This window comes from Etheostoma spectabile, unplaced genomic scaffold, assembly GCF_008692095.1.
Source record: "Etheostoma spectabile isolate EspeVRDwgs_2016 unplaced genomic scaffold, UIUC_Espe_1.0 scaffold00018484, whole genome shotgun sequence".
Lineage (NCBI taxonomy): Eukaryota > Metazoa > Chordata > Actinopteri > Perciformes > Percidae > Etheostoma > Etheostoma spectabile.
Window position 1 is genome coordinate 142291 of NW_022604281.1, and position 12446 is coordinate 154736.

General features: G+C 41.8%; 1 non-coding gene across 1 annotated transcript; it reads left to right on the forward strand.

Annotated features, from left to right (window-relative positions):
- The first annotated feature begins 5847 nt into the window (after window positions 1-5847).
- trnaa-agc (transfer RNA alanine (anticodon AGC)) lies at window positions 5848-5920 on the forward strand. The gene has a single exon. It is a non-coding gene; the product is annotated as a tRNA-Ala (tRNA).
- The last annotated feature ends 6526 nt before the right edge of the window (window positions 5921-12446 follow it).

A 12446-nucleotide genomic window follows, 5' to 3' on the forward strand; every position in this document is an offset into this window, starting at 1 on the left:
AGCCATTGTGAATTTCATCCAGGTACCTCCTAAGACGTACTCTGATCCAGTCACAATAAGAGTGGGCCAAGACCATGCTATCATTCCCCCAGGCAGGACAGCGCATGTATGGTGTAGGGTACCTCCAAACTTTGATGCCTCCGACCCCGTTGTCCTTTACGAACCAGCTGAGGGAAGTGTTGTCTTAGGGCAGTTGAGTGTAGGAGAGGGCCTCTTGGAAATCAATAACAGCCGACGGCCTTATGTCAAGGTACCCATCTCCAATCACTCAAAACATGAGGTCACCCTGCCTAGAAGAACTTCTCTAGGAACCATTCAACATGTTCTTAAAGTCCTTGAGACCGATGCACCAGAGTCACACCAGGCTGATACCACACCAAGAAAGAGGACATCAGTTGAGACCAATGGTGTTGCTTCTCCCAGTACTTCCCCATCTGAGTCCTGGCTTCCTCCTGTTGATATCAGCCACCTCAGCCCTGAACAACAACAGACGGTAAAGGAAGTACTCCACGAGGAACGTGGCGCATTTGCCCGGAACAGCGATGATATAGGGTGTATCCCCTCCCTGCAGATGGAAATCAGGACTAAGGATGACATCCCAGTTCAGAGGGCCTACGCATCCATCCCAAAGCCGCTCTACAGGGAAGTTAAGGAATACATCCAGGAGCTGTTGGTTAAAGGGTGGATAGTGAAGTCTCAATCCCCTTATGCAGCCCCTGTCATCTGTGTGAGAAAGAAAGATGGATCCTTACGGCTGTGTGTTGACTACCGGCTCCTCAACAACAAAACCGTGCCGGACCGTCACCCCCTCCCCAGAATACAGGACCTCACTGACTCCCTGGGAGGATATGCCTGGTTTTCGATCCTCGACCAGGGGAAAGCCTACCATCAAGGCTTTATAGCCGAAGGATCGAGGCACCTTACCGCATTCATAACCCCATGGGGGCTCTATGAGTGGGTCCGAATACCCTTTGGGTTATCAAACGCCCCAGCGGCCTTTCAAAGAAGCATGGAAGGTATGCTTGACACGCTGAGGGATGAGTGTTGCATCCCCTACCTCGACGACGTGTTGTGCTTCTCCAGGTCTTTTGAGGAACATGTGGAGGTGCTACGCAGAGTCCTCAAAGCATTGCAACACCACGGGGTAAAGCTGAAGCCAGAGAAATGCGAGCTCTTCCGCAAGGAGGTCCGATATGTTGGCAGGTTGGTGTCAGCGGAAGGAGTCAAAATGGACCCCAAAGACCTTGAAGCAGTGCGGGCACTGAAAGACAAGACGCCACAGACAGTCGGGGAGGTCAGGCAGCTGCTTGGGTTCCTGAGCTATTATCGAACATACGTGCAGGACTTCTCACGTATAGCCAAGCCCCTGTACGACCTGCTTCAGTCCAAGTCCAACACCACTGCGCCCAAACCACCCCGAGGGAAGACAAAAAGCAATCAGCAGTCCTCCCGTACTCCTGTAGAATGGAATACACAACACCATCAGATCCTTGGACAGCTTGTGGACCGGCTGATCAAACCTCCCGTGTTGGCATATCCCGATTTCAATCAGCCCTTTACACTCCACACAGACGCCTCCCAAAAGGGTCTGGGTGCAGTTCTTTGTCAGAACCAGGATGGGAAGATGAGAGTGATCGGATATGGATCACGCACTCTGACACCAGCGGAACAAAATTACCACTTACACAGCGGAAAACTTGAATTTCTTGCATTGAAGTGGGCGGTTTGTGAAAAGTTCCGTGACTACCTATTCTACGCCCCACATTTCACAGTCTTCACGGATAATAACCCCCTCACATACATTCTGAGTACTGCCAAACTCAACGCAGTGGGGCACCGGTGGGTGGGCCAGCTGGCCGATTTCCACTTTGACATCAAATACCGGCCAGGCAAAACCAACATCGATGCAGACACCTTGTCACGCTGGCCCCTGGACATTGACACCTTCATGGCTGAGTGTTCGGAGGAGTTATCGGAGGAGGCAGTATGTGCTGTATGGGAAGGAAGCCGGAGGGCACAACATGGAGATGTGGCTTGGGTGGCAGCCCTCAACTTGACATCCCATAGCCAACCTCAAGTTGAGCCTCTGCAGGAAGTCAGTCATGATGAGCTTGTAAGGGAACAAAGAAACGACCCAGCTATTGGGAAAGTGTTGGCGTTGAAGGAAAATAGCACACCATTAACAGAGGATGACAAAGAGAGAATGGACACACACACAAGGAGGCTGTTGAGAGAGTGGAACCGACTACACATAGAGAATGGTCTTCTCTACAGGAAGAGTGCAGGTCGACAACAACTGCTCCTGCCAGCCACCTACAAACGAACAGTACTCACTCAGCTGCATAATAACATGTGTCATATTGGCGTTGAAAAAGTTCTGAACCTAGCAAGGGAGCGGTTCTACTGGCCTTTCATGAAAAGAGAGATAGAGGAGTACGTGACCAGGAAGTGTCCTTGCATTAAACAGAAAAAGCCAGCCACACATGAAAGAGCACCAATGGGTAGTATTACATCAAATTCGCCCCTTGAGCTGGTTTGCATCGACTTCCTTCATCTGGAGACCTGCAGAGGTGGATACGAGTATATCTTGGTGGTGGTTGATCACTTCACCAGATTCGCACAAGCCTACCCCACCAGGAACAAGGCTGGCAGGACGGCTGCTGACAGACTTTTCAATGATTTCATACCCAGATTTGGATACCCGGCCAAGCTCCATCACGATCAGGGTCGGGAGTTTGAGAATGAACTCTTCAAAACACTCCGACAATTAGCTGGTGTTGCTCACTCGAGAACTTCTCCTTATCACCCCCAGGGCAACCCTGCAGAAAGGCTCAATCGCACACTCTTGCAGATGCTCCGCACCTTGGGAGAGAAAGAGAAGGAGAGTTGGAAGGACCACCTGCCTCACGTACTCCAGGCATACAATTGTACCAGACACGAGGCCACAGGGTTCTCCCCGTACTTTCTGTTATATGGCCGACATCCTCGCCTACCTGTGAACATCCTCTTCGGCCTCATTACGGGTGGGGGAGCTGAAACCAATGGACCAAAAGGATATGCTGAGAAATGGGCAAGAAAGAAGGTTGAGGCCTACCGAATAGCAGAATCAAACAGCCGACAGTCCAGCTCCAAAGGGAAGACGTACTATGATAAAAGGAGCAGAGGTGTGGTTCTTTAGATTGGGGACAGAGTTCTGGTACGCAATCTCAGTGAACGAGGGGGGCCTGGGAAGCTCAGACCGTACTGGGAGAAGCTTATCTACATCGTGAAAGAACAGGTTGGAGATAATCCTGTCTACAAAGTGAGCCCAGAGGCAGGAGGCCGACCAATTCGCACTCTACACAGGAACCTCCTATTGCAAGTCAACGACCTACCCATAGAGCCTCTTCAGAACCCGATCACCAACCGACCCGAGTCACAAAAGAGAAAGACGAGGACAGACACCCCGAGACCCACACGTGAGACACAGAGCGCAGATACCAGTGACTCTGAGGGAGAGGAAAGTGTGCCTCGTTACTGGTTACGAATACCGATGGAGAAACCAAGAGCTGAAAGTTGCTTACCTGGGACACATGCCACTCCTTTATTCCAACACCAATCTGAACAGAATGAGACTTACCTGGGAGGAACAATTCATGCAGAACCTGAACCGGACAGGGAGAGTATTAGAAGTGAGGAACAAGTGACATCCAGTGGGGATGAACAGGGCATGGAGCAGCCTCAACCTGCAACCGTTCAAGAGGAACCACATGCTGTCCACCAAGAGAACAATGTCTCCACGCCACAACCTGAACATCAGATTCCACTGAGACAGTCCACCAGAGAGAGACGGCCAGGTTATGTGTTTACTTACCCATCCCTGGGTCAACCAGCTTATCATCCAAGACCCACTGTGAGTGCAGTTGGAATCCAGCCAGGACAGTGCACTTACCAGTGGCATTGTACGCCATACTTCCACCACTTCCAACCCCCATCCATCGCCCCATACCCTTACTTCCCTGTGGTATATCCAGCTCACTGAGGATGAGACACCATGAAAGACAATTACAGACATTTGATACTCACCTGTTGAATTACCTAAACATCAGACATTTCATACTTATTGAAGCACACATACCCTATACAGTTTATGCTTACCTGTCGGAACAGAGACATTGCACATTACATGCTCACCAGAGGAGATCTGGAACATACATTTTTTTTTAGGGCATATAGGGTAAACAAACTAATTGAGAGTTTGAATGTGTTTTGTTAAAAAAAAAAAAAAGAAGAAAAAAAAGTGAATGTTAAAGATTGAAACTGTTCAAGATATCTTGTGTCAGGAGCCACTTTTATTTGTTGGGGAGTGTGTGATACACTATAATAACCAGCGTAGTGTTTAGTACAGATTTCAAGTGTAATCACTCAAGAACATAGTAATGTAGCAGGGAAACAAAAGGGGCGGAACCAAAGTGCGGGAATCAGTACACCGCGCGGCGTTCAGGTGACGGACACCTTCCCCGTCTCTCAGACAGAGATTTGGCGACGAAGAAGGCGGTTCGTTTACTCACTCTTTGTCTTTGAAATTCTGTTTTCCAGGTTAGTACTCTGAAAAAAATGACAAGGCTTTTTGCTTTCTGAAATGTGTAAGGTGTACTGAAGCTGTGGTGGGTTAGCTATGTGATCTATGATGTGTAAAGTCGAGCTAAAGTGCCGCATTTTTAACCGCGGGAAAACGGGTTTTATGAACAATGGAGCTAGCGGCTAGCTAAACAGTGTGTATTGGGGTTGTATGTGTGATCCTGCTCTCACTCCCTGGTGATTTACTTTGTGGTTTTAAAGATATCCTGACAAAAAGGTTGATGTTAAAAGGTTGTGACGTTTAGCACTTAAAAGGAAGATTCTCCTAGAAGTTAGTATGTATTGTATTGAAATGTTTTATATTATAATGTAGTGTGAGTTAAGCAATTGCCCCTAGGTGAATGATGGTTCATGTACTGACTCCAAAGTTATTTGAATGTATTTGCTTTTAAAGAGAGTCTATGATTTACATTGTAATATTAGTACAATATGCAAGTATATATGGATAAAGCTATATGGAGTAGAATATGAGTTATTATTTTGATATTATTAGAACTATACAGTAGCATCTATATTTTGTTATGTGCAAGAGTAAAGATTGTGGAAGATTTTGCCCACTAAAAGTGGCATTAAGGTGCTTAATTTGAACTGAAACATGTTTACACTAGGGAAATGCAGTTGAATATTGTTTTATGAGAATTTGTAATAAAGACAGAGATTTGGCGACGAAGAAGGCGGTTCGTTTACTCACTCTTTGTCTTTGAAATTCTGTTTTCCAGGGTTCTATCTTCAAGAGCTGAGTAGTGAATCCTAGCCAACATTCATTCATTTGTTACTCCAGTTACTCAGTGTTTGAAACTCGTAACATACACTTTACGACATACTACACTACGACTTTTTAGGAATATTTAGACATACTATACAATGACTTTTTATGACTTTCTATGAATTTTTTGACAACTATACTATACATTTAAAAAAAATATTTTGACATACTACAGTATGACATTTTATGTTTTTTTCGACATACTAAACAATGACTTTATGAATATTTCAACATACTATGACTTTTTAAGACTTTTTAAGAATTCTTTGACATAGTATGACTTGTTATGATTTTTTTGACATATTATACTATGACTTTTTATGACCTTTCATGAATTTTTGTCATACTATACTATGACTTTTATGACTTTTTTGACATACCAAACTAAAAATTTTTTTGACACGCTATACCATGACTTTTCAAGAATTTTTGACATACTATACCATGACTCTTTTTGAAAAGGGGAATTAGCTCAAATGGTAGAGCGCTTGCTTAGCATGCGAGAGGTAGCGGGATCAATGCCCGCATTCTCCAGAGGACTTTAGATTCTTCTTGTTTTACAACAAGAACTATAAATCTGGACTTGTTACGACATACTACACTACGACTTTTTAGGAATATTTCGACATACTACAGTATGACTTTTTTATGTTTTTTTCGACATACTAAACAATGATGTATATGAATATTTCGACATACTATGACTTTTTACGACTTCATAATTTTTTTTTGAGATACTATGACTGTTTATGACTTTTTTATGATTTTGTTTTACATAGAATCAAGTCAAGAATCAAGAGCTTTATTTGCCAGTTATGTTTTCACACATAGGAACTCTTGTGCGGTTATTGCTCAGAAAGTCAAGTCAAGTTTAAAAAGACACACAAAGCATTTACATTATAAATGAATAACATTGCACAAAACCATTAAAAAGTACAAATAAAAGTAAATAAAATTGCATTCCTAAACTTGCCAAAAATATATTTGCATATTGCCATTTGCCCCTTATAAAATATTAAAATGCACAATTATTATTAAATAAATAAAGAAGATGCACAGGTATATTGCACATGTGTGTTAAATTACACAGACCCTAAGCAGAATAGTTCATTTAGTTTTGGCCAAAAGTCTCACTGCGGCTGGAAAGAAGCTCTTGTAAAAAAGTAACTCAACTCAAATGTTCTCTTTGTAATAAAGATTATATGTACAATTTTTGTGTACGAGCAGGGGTGAGCTGGATGTGATGTGTCCCTAATAATTCTCTCTGCTCTTTTCTGGCAGCGCTTTGTGTAGATTGTGTCCATGGAGGGGAGTTCTGTTCTAATAATCCTCTCTGCAGTCTTTACGACTCTTTTCAGAGCCTCCCTCTCTGTCTGGGTGGTGTTTCCATACCAAACAGTGATGCCGGTGGTGAGGATGCTCTCTATCAGTCCGTTGTAGACGAGGGTGAGAGGGCAACAGTGCAGACCAGCTTTTCTAAGCAGCCTGATGAAGTACAATCTCTGCTGGGCTTTCTTCACGGTGGCAACAGTGTTCGCAGTCCAGTTCAGATCCGATGTTGCCTGTAGTCCCAGGAATTTGTAGCTGTCAGCCCTCTCCACCTCAGTCCCCTTGACGATAAGGGGCTGCAAGGGAGGTGGGGTTCTCCTGAAATCCATAATTACTTCTCTTGTCTTATCTGCGTTAAGGCATAAGTTGTTCAACTCACCATAGACACAAATGTCGTTTACCACACTCCTGTAACCCGACTCATCCCCCCCTTAATGAGACCCAGGATAGTAGAATCATCTGCATACTTAGGAATGATGGTGTTATCCTGGGTGGGAACACAGTCGTATGTATACAGGTTGAATAGTGTAGAACTAAGGCAACAGCCTTGTGGTGACCCTGTGCTGGCGATGAGCTCCGCGGACACCCTCTTTCCCATCCTCACCACCTGTGGTCTTTCAATCAGGAAATCCAGGATCCAGTTACAGGTGGGAGTCGGGACGCCGAGGTCTGTCAGCTTCTCAATCAGCCTACCCGGGTGGATGGTGTTAAAAGCCAAACTGTAATCTAGAAACAGCATTCTGACATATGTTCCTCTGCTGTCCAAAAGTATACTATGACTTATGAATTTTTCGACATACTACACTATGACTTATTATTCATTTTTCATCATACTATACTATGACTTTTATGAATATTTCTACATACTATACTATGACTTTTTATTCATTTTTCATCATACTATACTATGACATTTTATGAATATTTTGTCATACTGTAATATGAGTTTTACGAATTTTTGACATATTATACTGTGACTTTTATGATTTTTTTTACATACTATTAGGGATGAGCGAGTACAGCATTATCTGTATCTGTATCTGTATCTGTTTACCACATGAATTATCTGTATACGTACTCGGACTGGGCGGGGCCTACCCCGGAAGTGGTCAGATTTAACCCGGAAGTGGGTTGGGTTGTCTTGAAATGGGCGGGGCTTTAACCGGTATGTTATTTAAGCATGCAATTGATATGGGTGGATCAGACATTGTTATATTTATTGCTGATTAGAAAACTATTTCCGTGACAGCATCAGCATTGAGCTTCAGATCAGTGGTGTTGTCATGGTAACAAACAAACTATATAGGCCTACAGTATATAACAAGTTTTGCAACAATAAATACAACAATGTGATTGCAATTATTAAGTAAAATGTAATGAACAAGAGTTTTCATACTCAATAATATAACTTTCTTTTTTTAACTTTTAATCATTTTTTGGGGGGGATTCTTTTTGACTTTCACACCAGGTTTGTGTGAGTGTGTGTCTGTGAGTGAGTAAGAGATACAGAGAGAAAGAGAGAGAGAGAGAAACAAGCAAAGAGAGAGAGAGAGCAAACAAAGAGAGAGAGGGGGGCGGTGGGGTTGGAATGTGTTTGAGTGTGTATCTTAGTTTGTAATATTATTTATTTATACCGCAACTGCCTTTTAATTTTTTTTTTTATAAAACACAGCAAGAAAGTTTCAGACACTCAAAAAACTGGTTAGAGCCAGCAGGCAGTAAAAAAAAAAAAAAAAAACCTCAGACGGCAGAGATGCAACCCGAGTCGCATTCTACCAAGCACTATGTCTGAACAAACCCCACGTTACCAGAAGTCTCCTGGTTACTAGGTACTAGTTCAAACCAAAGTATAAAACAAACCTGAAGTTGAAGAAACCCTAAATGTTAACAGAAAAGCCAGCGGACCTGAGAAGAGTGACGTTCACTTCTCCGTGTCCTGAGCGTGTGTGAGCAGGGCCGGTGGGACACAACAACAGGAGGAATCTTTGTGTGTAGGGAGGGGTGCTGGGACTAGCCTATCACAGAATAGTGTAGGGGAGAGGCGCTGTTACTAGCACTTTGACTAGTCTATCACAGAATGGAGACACAGTCAGTGGAGACTTATACAATCCGAGCACGGATATTGACTCGTATTACTCGTATTATACTTGTACTCGGCAAAAGGGCTTTATCCGTACCGGATACTCGTTTCAGCCGAGTATTCGGCTCATCCCTACCCAACAAGTAGCACTTACTGAATTCAACAGTCAAGTCAATACTAAAGTTAGGGTAATAGTACTAATATTTTAGCATTGTTCAACCAGTAACCAGGAAGAATATCCTTTTAAACATTTCTTCATGAAGGAAATCCTGGACTTCAGAGGTCAGCAAAACTACCCCAACAAGTAGCACTTACTGCATACACAACTCAAGTCAGTGCTTGTGTTTGGGTAGTTTTGCTGTCAGATGATTTAATTTTACTAGTGTTGGGAAGAATTGTGAAATAGACTGTCAGCATTTGTTCAGAGATATGTCTGATGATGAACTCACAACCAAGACAACCCCAAAGAGAAGCACTTGTGAACACAATAATCATCAGTGTCTCCATTTGAGGTGATCTGAATGTGATTACAATTACATCCATCTTCAATTAGTATTTTGCATTGTCATGTTCAACTGCCCCAACAACTAGCACTTACTGAATTTAACAGTCAAGTCAATGCTAAAGGTAGAGTAATAAGAATGACTTACCAACACAATCATTTACCCAGAGACACAATCTAGAATGAATTTTAACAGATTTTAGCATTGTCCAACTAGTAATACAACGTAAAATAGCTGTTACTGTTAAGTCTTTAGTTAAAATACTAGGAATCAGTTGTCAGAAAAAAAAACCATAGATTAGCACTAACTAAAATAAATCCAATGCCAATGCTTGAGTTAGACCAACGTCAAAGTCTTACAGTAAGCAACCTTCTTTGCTCATGATCTTCTCCATTGTCCCAATGTTTCTTCTGGCATCTTCTGTGTTGTGGAAGTGGTTCCTTACACAGATGTGCCATCTTAAATACTGAATGCAGCCATTTTCACTCAACCCCACCTTCTTTTTGATCAAGTTTCAGTGGTCTTGTCTATTGTAAGGAAGGAATGGCTTCATGAATAGACAACCATCATCCCAATGTATCCCATTAACAGTCTATGAGTGGTCAATTAGAGTCCAATAACTTTCTTTGGGGCAACTCCTTTTTCCTCCAGATAGAGCTCATTCAGCATTAGAAAGTACCAGTTAGTGCTAAATATCTATTCCAAAACTCCCATTCTTTTATTTATTTAGCCAGCGGTGGACAACAGTTGAAATGTACTTGCTCTGCATTTGTTATTGTCTGATGATGAACTCACAACCCAGACAACCCCAAAGAGAAGCACTTATGAACACAATGATCATCAGTGTCTCCATGTGAGATTATCTGAATGTGATAACAATGACATCCATCTTCATTTATAGTCTGTAGCATTGTCATGTTCAACTGCCCCAACAAGTAGAACTTACTGAAGTCAACAGTCAAGTCAATACTAAAGTTAGGGTAATAGTAATAACATTTTAGCATTGTTCAACCAGTAACCAGGAAGAATTTCCTTTTACAACTTTCTTCTTGGAGGAAATCCTGGACTTCAGAGGTCAGCAAAACTACCCCAACAAGTAGCACTTATTGCATACATGACTCAAGTCAGTGCTTGTGTTTGGGTAGTTTTGCTGTCAGATGATTTCATTTTACTAATGTTGGGAAGAATTGTGAAATAGACTGTCTCTGCATTTGTTCAGAGATATGTCTGATGATGAACTCACAACCAAGACAACCACAAAGAGTAGCCCTTATGAACACAACAATCATCAGTGTCTCCATTTGAGGTGATCTGAATGTGATTACAATGACATCCATCTTCAGTTAGTCTGTAGCATTGTCATGTTCAACTACCCCAACAAGTAGCACTTACTGAATTCAACAGTCAAGTCAATGCTAAAGTTAGAGTAATAGGAATGACTTAGAAAAAATGTCAGCATTGTTTAACCAGTAACCAGGGAGAATATCCCTTTTAAACATTTCTTTATGGAGGAAATCCTGGACTTTAGAGGTCAGCAAAACTACCCCAACAAGTAGCACTTACTGCATACGCAACTCAAGTCAGTGCTTATTGATTGGGTAGTTCTGGTGCCAAATGAATGCATTTTAATAGTGTTGGGAAGAATTGTGAATTAGCCTGTCTCTGCATTTATTCAAAAATATGTCTGATGATAAACTCACTACAAAGACAACCCCAAAGAGAAGCACTTATGAACACAATAATCATAAGTGTCTCCATTTGAGATGATCTGAATGTGATTACAATGACATCTATCTTCATTTACAGTCTGTAGCATTGTCATGTTCAACTGCCCCAACAAGTAGCACTTACTGAATTCAACAGTCAAGTCAATGCTAAAGTTAGGGTAATAGGAATGACTTAGAAAACATTTCAGCATTGTTCAACCAGTAACCAAGGAGAATATCCCTTTTAAACATTTCTTTATGGAGGAAATCCTGGACTTTAGAGGTCAGCTAAACTACCCCAACAAGTAGCACTTACTGCATACATAACTCAAGTCAGTGCTTGTGTTTGGGTAGTTCTTGTGCCAGATGAATGCATTTTACTAGTGTTGGGAAGAATTGTGAAATAGCCTGTCTCTGCATTTGTTCAGAGATATGTCTGATGATGAACTCACTACCAAGACAACCCCAAAGAGAAGCACTTATGAACACAATAATCATCAGTGTCTACATTTGAGGTGATCTGAATGTGATTACATTTACATCCATCTTCAATTAGTATTTTGCATTGTCATGTTCAACTGCCCCAACAAGTAGCACTTACTGAATTTAACAGTCAAGTCAATGCTAAAGGTAGAGTAATAAGTATGACTTACCAACACAATCATTTACCCAGAGACACAATCTAGAATGAATTATAACACATTTTAGCATTGTAATACAACGTAAAATAGCTGTTACTGTTAAGTCTTTAGTTAAATACTAGGAATCAGTTGTCAGACAAAAAAAACCATAGATTAGCACTAACTAAAATCAATCCAATGCCAATGCTTGAGTTAGACCAACGTCAAAGTACTACAGTAAGCCACCTTCTTTGCTCATGATCTTCTCCATAGTCCCAATGTTTCTTCTGGCATCTTCTGTGTTGTGGAAGTGGTTCCTTACACAGATGTGCTATCTTAAATACTGAATGCAGCCATTTTCACTCAACCCCACCTTCTTTTTGATCAAGTTTCAGATGTCTTGTCTATTGTAAGGAAGGAATGGCTTCATGAATAGACAATCATCATCCCAATGTACCCCATTAACAGTCTATGAGTGGTCAATTAGAGTCCAATAACTTTCTTTGGGGCAACTCCTTTTTCCTCCAGATAGAGCTCATTCAGCATTAGAAAGTACCAGTTAGTGCTAAATATCTATTCCAAAACTCCCATTCTTTTATTTATTCAGCCAGCGGTGGACAACAGCTGAAATGTACTTGCTCTGCATTTGTTATTGTCTGATGATGAACTCACAACCCAGACAACCCCAAAGAGAAGCACTTATGAACCCATTAATCATAAGTGTCTCCATTTGAGAATATCTGAATGTGATAACAATGACATCCATCTTCATTTATAGTCTGTAGCATTGTCATGTTCAACTGCCCCAACAAGTAGCACTTA